Source organism: Carlito syrichta, unplaced genomic scaffold (genome assembly GCF_000164805.1).
Source record: "Carlito syrichta isolate Samal-C Ts95f unplaced genomic scaffold, Tarsius_syrichta-2.0.1 Scaffold301567, whole genome shotgun sequence".
Classification (NCBI taxonomy): Eukaryota; Metazoa; Chordata; class Mammalia; order Primates; family Tarsiidae; genus Carlito; species Carlito syrichta.
In genome coordinates this window covers 334,614-357,215 of record NW_007245663.1, presented here as the reverse complement: position 1 = coordinate 357,215, position 22,602 = coordinate 334,614, and positions in this window count along the sequence as shown.

Sequence of the window (22,602 nt, the reverse complement as noted above, 5' to 3'; positions counted from 1 at the left end):
ATCGCAAGATGCTGTGAGTGATTCGATGTCGAGGAGTTGACCCTGTTGAGGGGTGAGCACGGTGACGGGGAGGCGGTGGTTTATAAGGAGCCGCCATGTTCCAAATGCAAGTCGTGGGCCTCAGAGGAAGATAGAACCGTGGAAGAGGTATGGAGGACACCCAACCAATTCATCTTGGGTTGTTGAGCCGCGAGCACTCTTTGCATATGAAGCTAAGTGTTAGTATGAGCTCATCCCAGTGCGACATCTCCCAACGTCAGCTCAGAAACGAAGACATGAGGTGGAATGATGTGCGGGGGTGTAAAGAATGGTGAGGTTAGAAGTACTGATACCTGATTCATTTGTTCATCGTTGGCCAGATATTGCACTTCGTGCTGGTAGTACAGTGAGAAAGAACCTCTGCTGCACATTTCTTTGCTGCTACGGAATAAAAGGTAAGCAAGTGTTTTCCACTGAATACAGAGGAATGGAGTTTGGCACCTTGTTTTTGTTTACCAAAAACAGCATTGAAACGGACCTCGCCTTGGTATTGAACACTTAGAAACTCTATTCGACACTCTCCCCAGTTCCAAAGCCGACTTGGGCCTTCTGGCTTCTCTCCTCTACAACCTCACCAGGTTCCATTTTTCCACCTTTCTTTCAAACGCTCCGTCTGTAATGTGTGTTTGGGTGTTTCTCATCTTTTGGGCCAGCGGATTGCATCTCACTCTGGTCCAACAAACAAACGTGTCTTTAAAATGGGGGCTTCAGATGCCACGATGTGGTGTCACATGCGGTACATGAAAGGATGTGTGTGAGGGAGTGAACAGTGAAACAAAAAATGTCGCCAGGGGTGCCAGTGAAGAACTTGTTTTCATATCCTCTGTGACTGTGACATCTCCAGGCAGCCTGTCATTATCCTGCACCCTCCGCCTCTTCTGTTGCTCATCATAGCAGCTCTGTTTTCTATTTGGTGCATATTGATTTTTCAATAATCAGCAGGATTATTGGTTTAGTGACTTCCTGTGTCTCCGGTTTGAGCGAAGTATGTGGAGAGTGTGCCAAACTCTGCCCACAGTTCTCGCTGTGTATGAACAAGGGAGGAGAGAGACTGGCTTGGGCTTCCCACGGGGCGGCAACAGCCACAGTGCTCAACTTCCCGGGAGCAGGGGAGAACCAGCGGAATGTCCCAGGGAGGCCAGCCTTGGCAGCCTCCATGCCTGCTGACAGCTGAGGCATTTATGGCAGAACATCTTAGAAAGTTGGAACCTTGTGAAAAATGACTTCAGGAAGTTGTTTCAAGGAGATAGAAAGTCTTTGCTGACTTAAGTTAGCAGATCCCAGATGTAACACATCTCTTAAGCCAAAGCAGGAGGGATCTGGTAGCTGATAGTTTGAGCATATTCCTTTATCTCTAACACGCTTGAGACAGGATAACATTGCCTTCCCTCAAGTCTGCTTTGAGGTTTCTTATTTGGTCAGTAACTATAATGGATTCATATTCCTGTCATGTCCCTAGGTTGTGTGAACAGGAAGGATTTGGGATTGGAGAGTATGGGAGGTGAAGGGGACTTAGAGATAATGTCGTCCAAATTCCTTATCTTACAGGTGTGAAGATAAGGCCAGAGACATTAAATGACTTTCTGAAAAGCACAATTTGTCAGGGACCACGTCAGGATGCGAGGGCAGGCATCGTGAGGCCTAGTCAAGCCAGATCTTTCATTTGCAACATGCCAACACTCCACATAGCATGCTAACTTGGAATTCTCCTCAAGCCTGAGCTACTTCCCAGCTCCCAAAGGGCTGCTTAGTAAAACATGGCTTCAGGGTCCTAGATTGATTATCATCCCAATACATTAGCAGAGCTTTCAAATTAGATTTATTGAATACTTAGTTGAATGACTATACTTTTGTTTGAGCGGTGCTAGCAATAGACATATAGTGAGAGCCAGACATACAGTTTGAAATTTTTAATTAGCCACATTTTTAAAAAGCAAAAACACAGAATAAAAATTAAATTAATATATTTTGTTGAACTCCTGACATCAAAAACATCGTGATTTCAACAATATACTCCATATAAGTTACTATTGATAAACTATTTTGTGTATTTTCTAAACTACGTCTTCGAATACAGTATGCATGTTATTTCAATAGCCACATGGACAGCACTGTTCTGGAAACAGTCTGGTCCTCTTTTTGTGAGCCTCACTGGGTTAAGCTTCAAATGGTTCAAATGGTTGAGTACTTCAAATGGTTTAATCTCTGAGGAGGGGGTTTTCTAAACCCAAACCAAAAAAATGTATGTGCCGTTTCCCCAAGTAAAAAGAAGCCTAGGAGATGCAGTTTGGAAATTAACATTTTCAAATTTCTGGTGCACTTTAGTGGGTTTCAGGAATGAAGGGTTAACATACTGTAACTAGTCCTTGAAAACTCTAAAGTGAACAGGACCTGTAGATAAGGCATCCCATGGCATTGATAGTTTGGACCAAGCTATCTGTCTGGGTCAATGGCTATGGTTTTCTCATTTTGCCAAAATCTTCTCATGTTTTCCATCTTTCACTATTAGCCAGTTGACAGGACTTCAAGGAGCCTATTAGACTCCTCTAAAACCCTGAGGCTACGCATTCCTTGAGAACATTGTCTGTAACATGTGCTTTGTTACATAGACGCTATCCTGTGTTGCTACATAATCCGTTTATTTGAAGGTACAGTTTTTAAAGTTGAAAGTTACGTGTTACTGTTGAATGGAGAAGGGAAAGTTCATTCTTATTATACAGTTCATCTAGTTCTTGAAGGTGTCAGGTCATGAAACTAGAACTTTTAAATCTGGTGGGTAAGGGTCAGTTATGTGAGCACAGCTTTTAGCCGAGGCAGCCAAATATCCTTGGTCAACCGGACACTCTAAGTTTTTAAGGAGGCAGAAATTATTCTGTATCTGTAGTCTCCGGTGCAATATTTGATCATTTAGTAGCTTCATAAAACACCTAATTAGATGAATAAAATATTAAGAAAATATAGCCCTGCATCTTCCTTTCTATTCCCTTCTGGTCCTGTTGCCTTTTCTTGATCTTCTTACAGGGGTCAGGGAAGACAGGTTGGTGCCCCTGAACCTTTAAAAGTCCACAGTGGGCCAGGCGCGGTGGCTCAGGCTGAAATCCCAGCACTTTGGGAGGCCAAGGCGAGTGGATTGCCTGAGTTCGCCGGTTCGAGACCAGCCAGGGCAACTTGGTGAGACCTCGTCTCTACAATAAAATAAAAAATAGCCGGGCATGGTAGTGCACATCTGTAGTTCCGGCCACTCAAAAGGTTGAGGCGGAAGGATCGCTGGAGCCCAGAAGGTCGACACTGGGGTGGCTGTGAGCGTGCATGCCACTGCACTCCAGCAAGGAGTGAGACTCCAACTCAAAAAAAAAAAAAAAGTTTATAATGGAACTTCAGGAGGTGGGGAGAAGAGTCTTTCTTCACTTCCATATCAGAATCAGTAGAGGCCTTGCTGCAACCTCTGGCTTAGAACAGGACTCCACCTATCTGACCTCCTCAACTTGTGCTTCCTGTCTTTCAGCTTTCTTCCTGCTTGTCTTATACCACCTACTTCTGAGAAGCGGAAAGGAGAGCAGAGGGGTAAGATGGTGGTTTGACTGTTCATTGCAAGCCTCTCATACACTGATTGCCTCATTTCTTCATGGCCTCACCTCTGAGTCCAGCTATGGCAAACCGTTCCCATCGGAACGGCAAACCTGCGGTGAGCGCTCAGCACCTCACGGCCAGGGTGCCCCATGCCTGTCTGATGTGAGTCCCAGCATTTTTCTGACTGCATGGTACATGGGCTGCCTGTGTGTTTAGCACTCATGCAAGAATGGTCTGGAAGGGACAGGAAATTAAAACTCAAGGCAGCAACCCTTTGCCAATGGGAGTTAGAAGCTTCAAGATAAACGCCTGGCCTTACTGTCTCAGTCAAGTGGCTGGTTTTGAGACTCACTTCTATGGCTTTTCAGATGTCCCACCATAAGGGATCACTTCTGCAGCAGCATCCCGGCCACCACTGCACGCTTACTACGTCTCTCTCTCTCCCTCCTTCTGTCTTTCCCTCCCCCACCACTCACTACTGCTCCCTGGGGACACCTCCCAAATGAAGCACCTGACAAGCCTTTGTCCAGGCACTGCTTTGTGGGAGGGAACTCCCTGGCTATAGAGCGAGCCTGTCCCAGTTGTGACCTAATACCATGGGCTTCAGGTTCTAGTGAGTTCAGCATGTCCCTGAAGATCTACCGAGCAGACCGAGGGGTGAGCAGAGTTCTACCAAGACTCTGCCAGAGGCTTGGGAGATTGTGTGTTGGGGGTGGAGAGGAGGGGGAGGGGGTGTTGGAAGGCAGTGGGGGAGGTGCTCAGATTTTCTACTGTCACACACAGCTGCTGGTGACTCGTCCCTTGGCCTCATCTTGTGTCCCTCCCAGACGCCCCCCACACCCCACAGCAAGAGGGTCTCTCAGGGAGAAGCAGCAGGGTGGCGAGCCCAAATCTTCCTGTGTCCAGGAAGATGATGCCAGGACAGATGTGTCCAGAGAAGGCTCAGGCTCAGTGTGCGAGGGTTGAATGTTCAAACATAGATTGTAGGAAAGTCGAGGAGGACACGTGTCCCCCGTAGCTTGAGTTGGGAATGAGACTAGGCCCCATCGGGACTTGCTTCATCATTAAGTGGTTGGGAAACACTTAAATGCGTTTGGGTGCCCTCGTGGAAACTGAGGGAGGAATGGAGACTTCTGCCTGTGTGTGGGGGGGTTTGCATATGTGGTTCTGGGTGACTTAACAAGATCTGGCAACTCTTTCAGAGCCAGGGCAAGGGCCTTTGGGAAGTGAATCAGCTAGGGGAGACATTGGGCAGGTAGGGTGAAGAGGAGGTGGTCCAAACTACTTATCACCTCACCCCTCATCTCTCTCACACACACACACTCTGAATAATAGGGCGAGAAGGCAGAGGAGTGAGGAGTATTGTTTCCTAAAGAAGATAAGAAAGTCCTCTCTTTTGTAAGCCTCTGAGGTGGGCCTTGTTCATACTGTGGTGGGGAGAAGGACTAGAGCAAATGCTGAAACGTCTTACCCGAACTAACCCAAACCAACTTCCCCTTAAGTTCATCTCTCGGAAAGGAAGGCAAACTTCCTGCTACAGGAGGCTTTCCAGCCCCAGTAAGCCAAAGACATCTCTCATCTTCATCTTAAACTCTTGCCTCCTTCTGTAGGCCTAGAATATACACTCGGCTCCCCCGTGGCCTTGACCATCAGCAAGCTCTTTGGGAGGAAGAACTAGTTCCAGTCACAAAGGCTGTTTAATCCAGATGCATTGACAGTGTTGATTCTGGCCTTGCTGATGCTGGTGTGCTTGTATTCACCTTTTTTCAGGAGATCTGGGGATCACACAGAGCCTGGGCCGGGAAATCCCAATGCCAATAGCCACTGCGGGTGGTTTACTGCCTCCTGAATAAGCAAGATGTAGTGAAGTGCCTTCCTGATGAGTACTTTGCCTCTGAGCTACTGCCATGTGTTTCCCCCGGGGACAGTTATTGCCCGATCAGTTTTCTTGTCATTGACCGGGTCAGTTTCCTGGACATCAAGCTTGGCCCAATCAGACCTCAAACCAGAAGGCCCAATGAAGCAAGATTATTCACTCCTTCTCCTTCTCAGCCCTTCCTTCTCTAATTCCTTCTTACCTGGGCTTGGGATAATTCTTTCCTCCCTGAATAGTAGCTGGGGAATCACTGACTCAGGCCTTTCTTTTCTGGCTTTGCCCAGGAGAACACCCCATAGCTTTCTCCTAGGTTGTCAGGTCACCCAATCTGGTCCTTAGTTTGCTCCCAAGAGACAACAGGCTACCTTAAATAAGCAAATGCAATATTCCTGCTGCAAGAAACAAGGAGCAGGGTCAAGGATGCTAGGTGAGATCCTGACTCATTTTATTTTAGTCGAATGAATGAATCAGGACTGCTGAACATCTGTTGTGTCTGGAAAACTGAACTGTTGAAAATTGTAAGGTGGGCAGGAATAGTTCAGAAGTGGTGTGTAAGATGTGGGTGGGAGTTCAGAGGCAATGTCCATCTGGATTCTCGGATTGACCTGCATGTTTATTACCTATCCACAGACCACCCAACGGACGAAGCAATAAACATGCCGAAACCTTGATTAAAGAGTGTGGGACTGGTCATTTATGGTGAAAAGTGTGATCCTCATACAGTTGGACCCAGTCTCTGCCAACGGTGTGTCATTTTATTAAGTAATACTTTTTTTTTTGCAATTAAATAAAGTAACAGTCAATAAAAAGATAAATGCTGACTGGGAACTTAAGGAAAGCTTTTTTAATCTTAAGGCTTGCTTAAGCATTCTCTTTTAGCAAACTCTTGGAAAGAGAGATGCATACATTAGAGTAAGTTTGAATCTTCCTCCAGCCTGCAAGTTCGGCTAAAAACATGGATATTCACTACTGTTTTCCCTCTGTTCACCAGCAATTTCACTTGTCAAAACAAAAAAAAAAAGATATGACTTTATCACTGTACTAAATGTAAAATAAACCGGGAGGCCCAACTCAGCATATATCCATCTTTCTCATAAAATAGTCATGGATCCTAAAAGCAAGACGGATGTTTACTTTTTAAAAAATAGATGCATAGACTGATTAGCAAATGAGTTCTAATTAGTCCCAAGTGACAGGCTTATTTCCCTCAAGGGCCAGCAAAAATCTTTCCACCACAGCCACCGGCTGCACCCCTAACTCCAGCTATCCGTCTCGCCACACATACAAGCACCCGTCCGGCTTTATTTGGGTTGAGAAACAAATCCATTCCCTCTTTTAGTTCAGTATCTCATAGTTTGCTTCCTACTTATGACAGCACCTTCACACGGCCAAGGTGGCGCTTCTGTTTTCTAGAAAATAATAAGGCATTCTACTTACCGTGAGAAGCTTCCAGGGATCTCATTTGAAAGTTTATGGGGGGGGATTTTGCTGAGAAAATATTGCATCTCATATTCCCAGTGATTTTCAAGTGTTCGTGTTTGACATTGCCAAGTAGGAAACAATTTTAATGTGCCAATGCTAATGTGAAGACACAGGCCAAGGTCTCAGAGATGACAACAACATAGCTTGAAGGCTGTGAACCCTGTCTGCTCTGTACTTCTCACTTCAGGTGGAGTTCAAGTGTGAGCAATCTTGTTTATTATACTGGCTATGACCATAATGGCATTATAAAAGTCAAAAAATTCAACCCCATATCTACTTTTTGAGGAATGACTACATTTCTTGTGGCTTTACAAGTTAGACATTTTATTTTATTTTAGGTCAACAGTAAATGGTGCAAACATAGCCTTCATTTGTCAACCTTATCTATAACTGGTTGCAAATAAAACATAATTCTTGCAGGTTTATTAATCTAGAACTTTTTAATGCATTTTGGCCCAGGGAGGAGCACTCTATTGGAGCGCTAAGGTAGTCTGCTTACTGTGAAGCCCTGACAATGTGAAGAGCTCTGTTTCAATTCCCAAATTAACTTCTTTGAAGAGGCCCCACTGGTTCCCAACTTTTGTTAGAAAACAGATTGCCTGCAGAGAGTTTGCCTGCGTGCTGGAGCCAATGAGAACGTCCTATCCTATCCCCATCCTATTTCCAAGACAGAGTGTGAGCAAATTTTCAGCTCTGTGGCTTCTTCCTCCTAAAATAAATGAAACTCTTTCATTAAATCCTGGCGAGATGTGAAACCTGAGTTCACTATACCTTGTGCCGTAAATATTGGAGAGAATTATTTTTAGGAAAGGTTGAGAGGGAAAGAAGAGACGAAATCCCAAACTGCTTTTTCTTCCCCCTAATTTAATAAAGTTGCTCAGCCTTCTGAGCCCAGTGTGGTTTTCTTGAATTGCACAGCTGTTGCCCAGCTGAGAACAACCTAGATCAATGCTGATCTTTGGCCAAAACGAAACAAAGAACTTGGTAGAATGGAAAGTTAGTACCCAGTCACAGGGACCATCTCTAGTGTATTCCTCCCCATGAAAGGCAAGAAGCCCAAGGAAGATGTACTGGACCTTAATAGGGGGAAAAAAAAATCTTCAAACAATTAGCTTGGAAACCGACATGGAAGAAAATTCACCAGAAAGCTAGTGTTTCTCATTTTTCCCCCATCAGTTTGGAATTGATCCTTTGGAAGCACATGCTGGGATCTTAGGAGGGTAGAATCTTTGTTATTCTGCAGACTCTCACCTCACTCCACCTAGACTAATACTGTATGTTGGAGGGGGCAGGAAAGAATTAGGGAGTTCTAGTCTTTCTTTTAGGCCTTTCATTTCTTTGGCTCATTTCTTACAGCAAAATCTCCTCCAAGCCTCTGAGTTCCTTAATCTTCCCATTACCTTTTCTCTGGGGCTGAGAAGAATCATTCAAGTGGGTAGGAAATAAATACATCGTGGACTGATTTTAGTGGCCAGCACTGAGGAAGGGACTGCCACTCCAGATCTCTCTTCTACCTTTGAGTTTTTTCAGTCTTTTCATTTTTTTACTACAATACAGGACCCTATCTAGCAAAAGAGGAAATAAGTGACAAATGATCTCATTAGATGTTTTAGTTTCTTTGTGAACGTTTACATACAGACCAGTTATTCAATAATTATAACACCACACAGTTTATTATAAGTTCTAAAACATGAATCCACTGATAAATTATGGGTCATATTATATATGTTTTGAAAAGCTCTGAATTCACCGACTTCTTTTAGAGCAAGAAGTCAAGTCGATGTGCCTGGAAAATAGTCATTCTGGATTCGACTCAGCTGCGAGCCCACTGTGTGTGATCCATTTGAAAGTCGCTTGCTGACTTTCCTCTGTGCATTTCCCATTGGAGAGAAAAGGAAGCCTCTGCCTGCTTTCATCAGAAGCCACACTTTCATCAGAAGCTGGGAGGTTCAGTACATCAGACTAGTATTGTCCCCTCCTCTGCCAAATATCCTAGCCAAGAATCCCTGCATGGCTCCCTTACTGTTACAGGCTAGCCCATTCTCCACCCAGCAACTCTACATTTTAAGAGCTTCAGATTTGACTGAATTGTATCTGTGGGGATAGAACCAAGAAATCTGTATTAAACTAAAAAAAAAAAAAAAGTCTCCCAGGTGATTCTAATTATTAACCAGCTAAGGTAACTATTGCTTCAACTGAATTTTATGAACTTGGCTCTGGTTAATAGACTCTGTCTGTTTTTTCTACCTTTAGTAACGTTTCTGTCTGTGACATCTGGTCTTTCTTTCCCTTTCCGTACTGGTTTTAGGCTGTCGATCTTCTCCTATTGACCCTGAACTAGATGGTTTTGGTTGCTTCCAAGCATCCTTCCCCCTACTCCCACCCACATGCTATTTCTTCCCTTGGGGGAACATCCTCATTCTCTTTTCTCTGCGCTCACAGCAGAGAAGTTCCCATTGTCCCCAGTTCCAGGGTTGGTGCCTGATTGGCTTACAGCAAGAAGCGTATTTTAATCCCTCCTAGGTCACAGTGATCAGTTCAAGAATGGGAAGAATAGAGAGAGAGAGATGAGGGGAGGTATTAGACGAGCGATCATTGAAGGAAAATCGAATCCATATTGCCATGGAGACACTGGGAAGGACGCTTTCTTTTTCCTGTTAGAGGTGAGAAGGAAGGAGCTGCCCAGAGTTCTTCTGAAGCTACCTTGTGACCATAAGGGAAGAGTCTGCCAAAAATGAGCCCGACACTAAGGAAGCAGAGCTGAAAAGGACAGAGGAAGAAACTGGGCCCTGGTTGTAGTCTTAGAATTTGAGTTAGAAGAGTATCAAAATAATTCATATAGACAGATGATAAAGCCCCAAACCACAGCAGTAGCGAGAGAAATGAAAGGAGTAGACTTTACAGAATGTGACTGTGAGAAAGACAGTCATTGAAGATGCAGGGGGAAGAGATAGATTCTTAGAGTAAGGTTTCTGATGAGGTCGAAGTGGCTAGGGTTCCGGTCACCCGTAGATAGCAAAGTCTTGGGCAGGGGAAGGTACACTTCTACTCCGAGTAAAGGAGGAAAGGAAGAAAAATGGACCTCCAGATATATTCATGACTAGTTTTATTTTCAGTTCAAACTCGGGACTTGTTAACGCCTTCAACCATTTTTTTCCATTTACTCATTTAACTACTACTTGTTGCCAAGTATTGTGCTACATGCTTGGGGCAAAACATGACTCCTTCGTGGTCCTTACTCCCACGGTTAGCGATGTGAAGTTGAAATTTCCGTGAGGGGTTGGAACCTGCCAGAAGGTGAACGTGCACATTGTATTCCATTCCCCTGTATTCTAAATCAGCTCCAAACTAGTTGTACTGGGTCTTCATACTTTTCCCCCAGAGACACATTCGTATTCCTTCAAAGTCTTGGAGATTCTGTTAACCCACGACTTTAAGTATAGATTTTGAATTATGATGCTATCGTCTCTTTTTTAATGTAATGTGAGACTGACATCCTAGCAAAGGGGCTCCATGTTTTACTTCCCTAAAAGTAGCAAAGCCCCAGTTCCTTCAGACTCTGGACTCACCAGCTTTGCCAAGGTTCACAAGGTCTGCCGTTAGCCAGCTCCTTCTGGAAATCACATTGCTTTTAGACAGTGTTGAGCCCTGATGGGTGGAGAAGAAAGAATGCTTTTTCAGTGGTCTCGTTTGCAAGCCTTTGATGTTCCCTCTAAGTCATATTGTGTCAGTGGAAATGTTGGTCTGATGAGACGCTGGCAATCCTTTCAAAATGCACAAATGTTGAGTGTGTGTTTTTCATGGCTTCAAGCAATTAAAATAATTTAAAAATAATTAGAAGTAGCAGCTCATTAAAGCAAGAAGGCTGAGGGTCTGGATGGCCACTGGCTTGTAGTAGTGCCTGGGACAGTGTTGTGAAAGGGATGCTTAGGTCAATGGAAGTTCCTGCTGAGAAAATTCAGTGGTAATCCAAATCAGCTGCCGCCTCTGTGGTGCAGATGCCCCTGAAAATGGGTCATTAGAAATTAACAGGGGAGAAACGTTGCCCCTTAGGAAAATGACAATTAAATACAAATGCAGGAATAGAGCATATTGAGTGTTTTTAGAAACCCTAAAAACTAAGACCCCCCCCAAAAACCCCAATAAAATGATTTCTTCAAACTAGAAACCTACAGAGTTTGAAGCCAAGTATCCAAAATGTTGGGCCCAAGTAAATTCTCCAAAGGTATGTTGAAAAGGTAGTGAGCCAGTAGAGAAGGAAAGAAGCCTCCAGAAACCGTGTAAACACTGATCAACAAAGAAAGAAATGGGTGAACTAGGAACGCCGTAAGCACATTACGCTGATAAGAAATTCCAGCATCAGAAGGCATAAAGCAGTCAAAAGATCATTAACATGAATTAGAGATTAAATGAAATAAAACTTAAGAAGGCTCATTCAGCCTGTTTGCTATCAGTGGGACTTGTTTTAGCAGGGAGTTTCAGAGGTTTATCATGTGATAATATGGATAAAAAGTTGCTCTTAAGTCATTAAATGGATATAACCAAACAAAGTAATCCTGCAGGATTACTTTACAACGGCCCCTATTCAAGACAATATATATGTATGCATAAGAATATTGTATCTTTTGCAAATAAATATGCAAAATATATCATCTTTGTGCTTCACTTTTTTCTAACTCCAGCAAGAAAAAAATCAATTTGGGTCTCTTTCTTTGAGAGAAACAAATCTAAATTTGAGCAGCACTTCTTGCCAAATAAACTCATCCTTTTAATTATGTTAGAAGTTAGAAGGACACACAGAGGGGAAAAAAAACCATTTTTAAAATTTTTTCTTTTGCTTGCTCCAATCAGTCCAGATCCTTCCCATTTTAAGATAGCAGCAAGAACTTGAATATTCAGAAACCCAACTTCACCAGAAGCTTGAGTCTCTGAATTCACAACGATGATTATAGGCAATTATAGCCTTTTCCATTAATAGCATAAAGTGGCCAGTTAAAAAAAAAACACAACAAAAAACGGCAAATCTTCTATGGCTTTCTTATTTCCTTTTTATGGAATGGAGTACCGAGTCCTCCTGCTTTCTACTCATTTCATTCTTCCTCGAGAGGACAGTGAACTGGGTGTCTACTTGTATCTACTTCTGGCTCAGTGAAGACACTGGGGTCTTCTTGTGATGACTTCTTTTTATTTCCAAACTTTAACAATATTTACAATGCATTTTGGCTACACACCTTTCCTGAGAATGAACTCCACACCCCCTGTGCTTTCACCTTCCTAGGTTAACCCAAAAGCCCTTGTCCAGCCCGTAGGGGTACCAGCAGAGGCGGACCAAGAGCTGGAAAGTTTTAAGGTATGGCAGTTCTCTTCGGATCCCTTGCTGACCTTCCAGAGGAATGTGCTGCAAGGGAAAGACCGAGCTGGAGGCTAGCAAAGGCTCTAGAGAGCCTGGCCAGACAGGGCAGGGCTGGGTAGGAGTGCCAGTGACTCCAACTATAAAAGCAAAATGGATTTTGTGTAACCGAAGGAGTCACTCTGGTCAGCAGTTTCCTGTCACTTCTCTTATGCTCCAGCAGGTTCCCGAGAGTTCTACAATGTTGGCTCTTGGGTCCCAGCCCTTGACACCCTCCAGAACCCAGGCGGCAGCACACTAGGGTGGTAAGGATCACTGGCTTTGGAATCAAGTAGGCCTGGGGACTAGCCATTCCAGAAAGAGCTCCTGAAACTCATAGAAGCAACTCATAGAAAGGTCTTGAGAGCCAAAGCCTCTAATTTCCAGAAGTTGGATGTTTTGGAAAACAAAACACCTGAAGGAATATGAGCCTTCAGCTTATGGCTTAGAATCCACATTGAAAAGAAAATTGGTCAAGGGCTCAACTAGCCTGGCTGCATAGATGAGACAGAGGTTGACAGAGCTGGTAAAGGAGTAGCCACGGAGAGAGCCAAGGAAGCTTAAATAGACTTTTTCCCTGAGAAGGGATGCTGTTTTTTTCCCACTATCCCAGGGTGAGGGGTGGTGACTAGACAACGGAAATCCCAGACATGTGAATGGGTGGCTCTCTGCCTGGGTGCCTGAAGGGGCATTGGGCCTTGTAGAGAAGCCCTTCATGACTTGGGGTGTGGACTTAGGGCAGATGACAGCAGCCAGTTCTGGGAAGGAAAAGCCTAGAAGAGGGACATGGAAGTATCCGAGGGCAGATGGGACAGGGGACATCTCGTCAGGGCCAGGGACACAGAAGTTGCCCATGGACTGAATATGGCTCCCGCCTCATACATATACCTGAATGCCATGTAAATCTCTTCCTGCTGGGAAGAAAGGAGGGGAGAGGCCAACTGAAGACACTGCTTTCAAACCAGAAGGGACTGAGAATTATCTGAATTTATCTAGATTAAGTATTTTGCTTCAGTAGGCTTAATTTAAGTTCATTAAAAGAGAAATCACCAAACCTTATAGTTCTTATGTACCCAAGTTTATGGCTTGCAAATTTTGTACCTGGCAAGTGATTTAGTACCATGAACCTTTCTGTTTGGGCAATGGAGAGCTACTATTATTTAAGATGCTTGATAATCAGAACGAAAGCTTTGTAGTATTATAAAAAAAAGGAGAAAAGAAAAGAAGAGGGGACTCAATATTCAGTGGACTCTCTGAATATTCAGTGGGAAGAAATGAAACTATGGATTTAAGAGACAACCATGAAGAAATGAAACTCTGTATTTAAGAGACAACCATGAAGAAAGAAAACAAAAAATGTGGATTCAAGGTACATCCTAGGTGTTAAAAGGATTCAGAAAAGATTGAATGTAGGGCGCAAAGTGAAGGGACAATCCAAAGTTTGGAATTCCTGAGCACCCGAAGCAAAAGGTGGAATCATCAGGGAAGTCCAGAAAAGCAGGTGATAATGTGGAAGATGATGAGTCTGTCTTCCAAGTAATTTGTCAAGTGTTTTTACATAAATAATCAAATAGCCAGGAATTCATAATCAAAATATCCATGTGAGGAAAACAATAGAATTTTTTATTTGCAAAAACAGATAGGCGTATTTGCACATGAATGTTCATAGCAGCTCTATTCATTATAGCCACAAGGTGGAAATGACTTGAATGCTCATCAATGCAGCCACAAAAAGGAATGATGTACTGATGCATGCTAGAACACTGATACACCTTCAAACCATTAAGTCAAGTGAAAGAAGCCAGTCATAAAAGGTCACATATTGTATGGTCCATTTATATTAAATATCCAGGATAAGGAAATCTATAGTAGATTAGTGGTTGCCAGGGGCTGGGTTGAGGGCATTTGTGGACAGGATTTCTTTTAGGGGGCATAAAACTGTTTTAAAGTTGTTGCACAACCCTGTGAATATACTAAAAAAATTACTGACGTTACATCATATTAGATATGATATACTAATATATCTGAATAATCTATTTTTTAAAAAAATGAATGTGCAGGAAACCTAAACAGCTTGTCCAAGTGAAAGGGCCAACCAACAATGCTGGATTGTCTACAGCTGAGCACATAAAGGCTCAAAAAAAAATTTAAAAAATAAAAAATAAAAATAAAAAATGACTTCAGGTCTGCTTTGAATTGCATCATTTTGAGACAGATTGGGTAGGCATTTTCCTTTGGCCTACTTTCAATGCATACTTGGCCAAAGTTGGTATCCAAATTTAAATTCAAATCTACAACTGCATAGACTTGTTTCTATTGTTTCTAGTAGAATGTCACAAATTCAATCGCCATGTGGGTAAACAGATATAAAAGTAGGTTAAGAATGCTTTGATAAAATTTATCAAATGCTTCTATTTTTAACGGTCAGGAAAAAAGGTTGCAAAACTTCAGTTGCTTTATGAATAACATATTATAAAGAGGAGACTGTCAACACTAGGCTGGATGGCATGGACGGAGTCCAAAATGTCTCTTGTTGCAGATAATCAATCTGAGGCAGAATGTGGCTAGGTGTCTTGCCAAAAGCCAATTGGGCCACTTGAGCTGGTGTCAGAAACAGGGACCTAAAGACCTTTTTGAGTATGGTGCTTCAACTCCATGTGACTTGAGGACATTTCAAAGTTTTTGTGAATTGCTGGCAACAGTTTTTTATTTACCATCAAACAACAATACCTGAATTCAGAATGTGCAAAAAAAAATAAAAATAAAAAAAGTGGCTAAAACAATTGTATTATTCAAAAAAAAGCAAAGGAAATTCCAGTCTTAGGATGCTGAAGATCAATAGAGTCTGTATATCCCATAGTTGTTTTCATTTCAAGTACGCATTTCCCTATACAGTAAAGCCATCTTGAAACACTAAACCCTAAACATGACAGCAAAGAAACTTTTAGAAGAAGAATAAATTGCTGAATGCAAGTGCAGACTGTTATTTCTTGACATGGAATGGAAGCAGATGTGCCCAACTTAACATGCCGTTATTAAATTCACTTCCAACTGGCATTTTCCTCTCCTTTTGTGGAAGGGAGGGGTCTTGGCACAAAGCTCTGCTTTCTGTTAATCAAACAGCCCCGTTTTTGTGTATGTCATGAGAAGTTACTCTTGAATCATGTGCTAATGAATAAAGGTTTAAGCTAGAGACCTAAGTTCTGGTTATTGTTTCTACCACACCTGGTTTTGAGACGAGGCTGGGATAAGTTGAGCCACGTCTTTGAAAGCAGTAGGATGTAATTGTCTGTTGTATTTTCAGCATCCCTTAGAAGCACCATTTATTCAAGTATAGCATAAACACAAAAGGCAAGTATCTATCTTCTATCTCTGTCTATCTATCTATCTATCTATCTATCTATCTATCTATCTATCTATCTATCTATCTATCCATCCATTCATCCATCTATCTATCATCTATCTATCATTATGTATGAACACAGGACTAGGCACACTGGCTATGTCATCACTGATGTAAGAGCAATGCAAGATATACATCTTTCTCACTGTGCTTGAGCTGAAGAAGTGTCCTTTTGAGAGGTCCAGGGACTTGCCTGTCATCACAGTCATCACAGTTGGGATATGACAAAGCTGGAGAATTTTCCAACTATGTGTGAAACCTTGGAGACTGTCTCATGCACTTTCCCCCACAGCCCCCAGTTACTGAAGAAGAAAGAAGAAAGCATAGCAAGGAAAGTTAACGTATTACCCAATGTCACACAGCCTGGCCAGGATAGAAGCTGGCGTTGCTTGAGGTGGGGGTGAGGTGAGACCTCTATGTGGCTTTCCCTGGAGACTGATGAGAGGGAAACAAACAAAAAAAACTCTGAATGGCTGAGAAATGTCACTTTTCAAACCAAATCAAGATGCTGGAACTCTGTGTTTGTGGATGTATTTTGAGGACTAGTCCTAGAGTAGTGGAGGGGGATTTGCAGGATTCTCCACTGAACATTCTCAGGTACCTTTCGGAGACAGAAGCAGGGTATACATTGCCCAGGGCCTAACTACAGGGAGCCCTGAATGTCCATTCCTACTGGCCCATGGAACATCTATTTATTTGTTCCTGAATCTTCCTCTTATCTTCTCGCAAAGGACATTCTATGGCAAGAGCAGTTCTTGTTCTCAAGTTGGACTTGTCCTCAGAATGCCTCCTTTGTAGAAGTGGTGCTTGCTGTATGCTACCTCTGTGTCACATAGGATGTGTCATTCATTTTCTTCATTGTTAAAAGAATGCCTTCACCTTCCTTTTAGAGATGTCCCCTTGTGTCAGGTATGGCCCAAAGAACTCTAGCCTGGAATCATCTCAGAGAACTCCCAGAAGATTCCTGAAGGTGCATGTTAGACTTGGAAGATGAGAATCGTCTGAAGACCCTTCCAGACATACAGTTCAAGGCCATGTGAGTCCCTGGAATTTCTCAGACAAAAAAAAAAAAAAGACTTTGTGTATCCATCTTTATAGAACTATCTGAGAGAAAAAAAACGATTGGGTTACTCTGAAGAATTTTCAGTTTGACAGGTTTAGCTAGAAACACACAGTCACACGTGACTGTGTGTTTCTAGCATGGAAGGGGTTTTGAACTGTTCCATCGCAGGTCTCTCAAGTACTTTTCCCTCGTGTGCTTGCGATCATGCATTTATGAGGCCTGGATGCCACGAGGAAATCCATGGCTGGAGACCTTTGAACAAAGTGGGGGTCAACACACCAGGTCTGCTTTTATATGGATCCTTTGAAGACCATACTCTCATATTCTGAGCTGCATATGAAATGCAGGCCAATGGGACTTGGGACTAAAATGGTGATATATGAACACTTAAAAATATACAAGTCACTAAAAGGAATGGTTCAAATGGCTAATAAATTTGGAACGAATACAAAGAAATACTTTTCCATGCAGAGTGTGGTCGACCTGTGGAATTCGCAGCTGCAGGAGGTAATTGAGTCAAATGCTGTGGGTGGATTTCATAGAGTTGGTGTGGCAGACAGCTGCCGAGGCAATGCAAATTGTGCTGTTAAAATTATTCTCTGGTTAGGCATTTACCATTGCAGCAAGGGGACAGAGTTTGTAGGACTAGAGGCACAAAGAGGGTAGCAGTTATTTTTACTAAAGGGCCCTTTATTTCCCAAAGTACTTTCTCACATCACTTCTCTGAAATAAAAAGTAAAGGGTGGTGGTGGTTAAAACATTAACTCAACTTCTCTAGTTGAGTGGGTGTCAAAAGAGAAACACAGGATATGTTTGCAGTTTTTTTCCTTAAAAAGAAGAATGATGCAGTTTCTTTTTACCTCATGCAAGTCAAGCTCTCACACGTGACTGTATGTTTCTAGCTAAACCTGTCAAATTGAAGATTCTTCAGAGTAGCCCAATCGTTTTTTTCCCTCAGGTAGTTCTATAAAGATGGAAACTCAAAGGTTTTTTTTTGTCTGAGAAATTCCAGGGACTCACATGGCCTTGAACTGTACGTCTGGAAGGATTTTCAGACGTTCCTCGTCTTCCAAGTCTAACACACACCTTTAGGAATCTTCTGGGAGTTCTCTGGGATGGTTCCGACTCTTGGACTGCATATATATGCAGACAGAAACAAACAGACAAACAAAAAACCCAACAAGTGTCTAGAATTTTAAGACATTTTCCTTTAGGACTGGACAGATGCATGCAAATGAGAGGCCCTAACATATTGCTTTGTAGATGAGGTCTTGATGTTATGAGAACACCACCACCCTTCTCTCTTCCTGGTCATTCTTGGCCCTTGTTGTCTCATTCTGGAATTCTGGCATTAGCAGCCTGGGTTGTGGGACCCCATCTTTGGGGCCAGTCATGCGTTGGGGTTGAAAGTTAAAGAAGTGTGATGATGACAACACGCCTCTCCAGAAGACTTTGAAAAGCCTAGGGCAAGGGCTTTGAAGTGGTACCAGCTTTGGAGCTGCAGAGAGTTAGCCTGGCTGCTAATACTGGCACCTGGGTCTGGGTTGCACAGCTCTGTGTAGACTTGTATTTTGCAAAACGAATGCTAATCTCTTTGATGGGTCCAAGGGGAGTCTGTATTGTCAGTCCCATGAAATGAGGTTTTTTTTTTATTTTAAAGATGTGGGGTACAATTCAGGGTTATGTATACAAACATTGATTTGGAAATGGGGCAATTTAGCTCAACGGAAAGGTGGAATGACGATGCATGGTTTTGGTCCTTCTCTCTGTGTGAGGCTACACTAGCAGAAACCTCTACTCCCTGGGTGCAAAAGCAGAGAAGGCTCGTGAAAGACTACAGACCATCAAAGACAGATGATGGACAAACCTGCCGTCGTTTTGGGTCTGTCAAAGCTTCAGCTCATTCGCATGTTTCTGAGTCAGTAAAACCAAAAACATATTTTTCCAAACACATTTCTACCCTCCCATCATTTTAAAAATCCTGTGTAATTTAAGGGAAATTCAATCCATATGCTTTTGATTTGTTTACACTTGTATCATCAAAATATGTTTTTAAAGAGCTTGTGGAGATCCCAAAAGGCTCCTCAGCCTTTTAAATGAGCCTTTTAAAGCTTTTTTTCCCTCTTAGTAACAGGAGGTTGCACGTTGCCAAGGGTAAATGAACTTGAAAATGAAGAGGTTTGTGCTGGGCTCAGAATTTTAAATCCACCACTTCTGCTTGGGTTTAAATTTGAAAATCGGCTTCTGGAGACTTGTCTTGCCTTAGCCTCGTTCCCGTCAGGAGGCTGATGCGGGAGATGGAGTGAAATCACTGCACTCGCCAGGACAAGGGCCCGGAGAACCTTCTTCAGAAAACAGTCAAAGGGAAAAGAAAAGGATAATTTACCCATCCTCCTTTGCCTTTCAAAAGAAATAAAGAGTGAAGGGAAAAAAGAAGGGAGAAAAAAGAGAAAGAAAGAGGTAAGGACAAAGATCAATCCAAAATATCTCCTTTTTCCAGGAAAAAGGACCATATAAAGTTGTCCCAAGAAAGTAACTGTCATTGGCCACCTCTTCCTGTATCTTCAAACTGTTTTTCATAAAACCTTTTGTATTACGTCAAATCACTGACTTGCTGTTGAAAGGAAGATTTTATCTATCTTATAGATGAAGAAACCAAGGGTCAATCTACCCAGTTAGTGAGAGGTGACACTGGCAATAGAGCTGTTCCCTGGCTCTTGCTCATTCTGCTTCTGTCCCCGACGGGTTCTCACATGCCCATTTTGCAGATGAGAACATGTAAGCCATGAGTAGAGTACTACCTATTTATGAACAGGGACTATTTCTTTCTTCCATCTCCTTGGGATCCCCGTGTTGTCCAAGCATCTGCTTAGCACAGAGAAGGAGGTTAATGAATAAACAATTAGATCCATGAAGACTAGGTGAAGAAACTCAGAAGAACTAAGTTCTTGTTCTCTCTCTCACATTAAGAATTTGGTCTTAGCCGGGCTCGGTGGCTCAGCCTGTAATCCCGCGCCTTTGGGAGGCTGAGGTGAGTGGATTGCCTGGGATCGCGGGTTTGAGACCCACCAGGGCAGCGAGACCTCATCTCTACAATAAATAAAAAAAATCAGCCGGGTGTGGTAGCACGTGCCTGTAATTCCGGCTACTCGGAAGGCCGAGGTGGAAGGATCGCCGGAGCCCGGCAGGTCGAGGCTGCGGTGGCCGGGAGCAGCCACTGCACTCCAGTCTGGGCGACAGAGTGAGACTCCAACTCAAAAAAAAAAAAAAAGGATTTGGTCTTGCTTGAATTATTTGAGTCTCTTGTTTCTCTCTGATTTTCCCGCCCAGATCATCACCTGGCTTTGTCAGATATTTCGGGCCCAGATATTTCCAGAATATCATCAGTTAGTTCTTCCTTCATATCAGAAATCAATGTCTGTTATTCTGCAACTCAAATAAATGGAAGGGGAGACAAAATAAATTTTTTTTTTAAGTCGCTTACAAATTATTCCATGGTCATTGCCAAATATACCCCGTCTGGGTGTGTACATATCTGACCTTCTCGTGGAGGGAATGGTTGTAAACTAGATGTGTTCACAGATTGGTGCCTGTGTTGACATTTCTGATTTTTAAGCCAGTGTTTTTAACGGAAGTTTCTGTTCATTTTGTTAAGAATATTTGGTCTATCCAAATAATATATACAAACACTAACAATTCACCTTAGGAAAAAATAGGAAATTGTAGTAGTTTTTACTTTTTTTTTTTTTTTGCTTTTGAGTTGGAGTCTCACTCTGTCACCCAGGCTGGAGTGCAGTGGCACACTCATGGGCACCCAGCATTGAGCTGGCAAGCCTCCTGCCTCAGCCTTCCATGTAGCTGGGACAACAGGTGTAGGATACCATGCCCAGCTAAATTTTTTAATTTTTTTATTGTAGAGACGAGGTCTCGCCAAGTTGCCTGGGCTGGTCTTGAACCTGGGGGCTCAGGCAATCCACTCACCTCAGCTTCCCAAAGTGCTGAGATTACAGGCTGAGCTTCTGAGTCAAAGATACAATAAAATCCTTAAAAGTCTACTTAAGTATGCCAGGTGAAATTTTGGCGGCAATATATGTTTCTCTATTGAGATATAAACATACAAATATATATTCATTCCACATGTTAAGTTTACATAACTTACATAAGTTCCATATACCTAAGTTTACATGGAGTAATATTATTCATTCAAGTGCTGACCAGGCCCTGTCCTGCTTAGCTTCCGAGATCAGGTGAGATCAGGCACGTTTAGGGAGGTATGGCTATAGACTGAACAACATTATTCTGCAGTAGGTTATAGTCTGCTGGTAGCTGGAAGTTTCCGTGCATTGTAGAAGTCTTCCATGTTTGTAAATGGTTTTCCTCAGAAGACCAGAGGAAGCTGGTAAGTTCAACAAGCAAGGAATATTAATCACAGAAACAGAGCTTGGTCAGAGCTTTCACGCTTTAGAAACAAGAACCTAAGTATACATAGATGTTCATTGTGCTGCATCTTCTCTGATTTTGCTTTATTTTGAAATATTTTTTTTTTTAGTTGGAGTCTCATTGTCACCCAAACTGGAGTGCAGTAGCCGCTCCCGGCCACTGCAGCCTGGACCTGCTGGGCTCCGACGATCCTTCCACCTCAGCCTTCCAAGTAGCTGGAACTACAGGCGCACGCTACCATGTCCAGCTTATTTTTTGATGGATTGTAGAGATGAGGTCTCACCAAGTTGTCCAGGCAGGTCTCAAACCCGTGGGCTCAGGCAATCCACTCACCTCAGCCTCCCAAAGCGCAGGATGAAATATTCTTACAGATGGAAATTTAGAGCTCATCTGGTCCCGCGTTTCTGCAATTTTCTTAAAGATAAGATCTCAATAAGACAAACAGACATATCACCACAAAAATTTCACCTGGCATATGAAATAGGCTTTTGAGGCCTCAATCCAGACCTGTGAGGTCAGCATTCCCGGGGAAAGGCCTGACCAAGAGTACTCAGAAACCCTGCAGGTAATTTGAATCATTAGGGAGGAAACACTGACCCAGCGCCTGGGTATGTGCAAGTTGAGTGGCTGAGGTGGGCAAACACCGAGGCCTCTCATTCTTGTTTGTGCTTTCTCCCACCTGTGTTTTTGGTGCCCGCAATTGGGCTTTCTTCTAGAGCCATTAGTAGAATGCAGGAGGCTGAAATTTTGGACCTGTGTGTCCTTGTATAAATGTCTTGAATTTTCTGAGTCTTGATATCCCCATCAGTAGCGAAGATGAGATTTCTGAGGCATTTTTAGCTTTCCTAGCATAGAAGACAGCCGTGATCATTACTGTACTTGCCATAAAGGCAAAGGCTGCTTCTCATTGATCTTCGAATCCCCAACACCTAGCACATAAAGACGCTCAATAAACGTCTGATGAAGAAGGAGAAAACCCATGTTGAACTGGGTGGTCCCCAAGACAAAACCTTTTCCGTGGTTTTGTCTTTTCCAGCTTTTACGCGTAACAGTGATTTTTATAAAGGTATTTACCATATTTATGTTACAGAGCTGTATTATTACAAATGTCTGTTACATACTTGGGCCTTTTGTTTTGCTGAAACATCCACGAAAACTCTATCTCTGGGTGTGAGTCATTTTAAAAGGAGTCACTATCTTTAGGAACGCCTGGGAAAGAAGCCTCTTATCTTTTCTTGAATGCCCAGCCTCAAACGCTCGAACCTTTAAGTCACATCTTCTGTTTTCCTTAAAAACGGAAAACAGATAAAACTTGTTTTCTATTTTAGCATGTTCACATG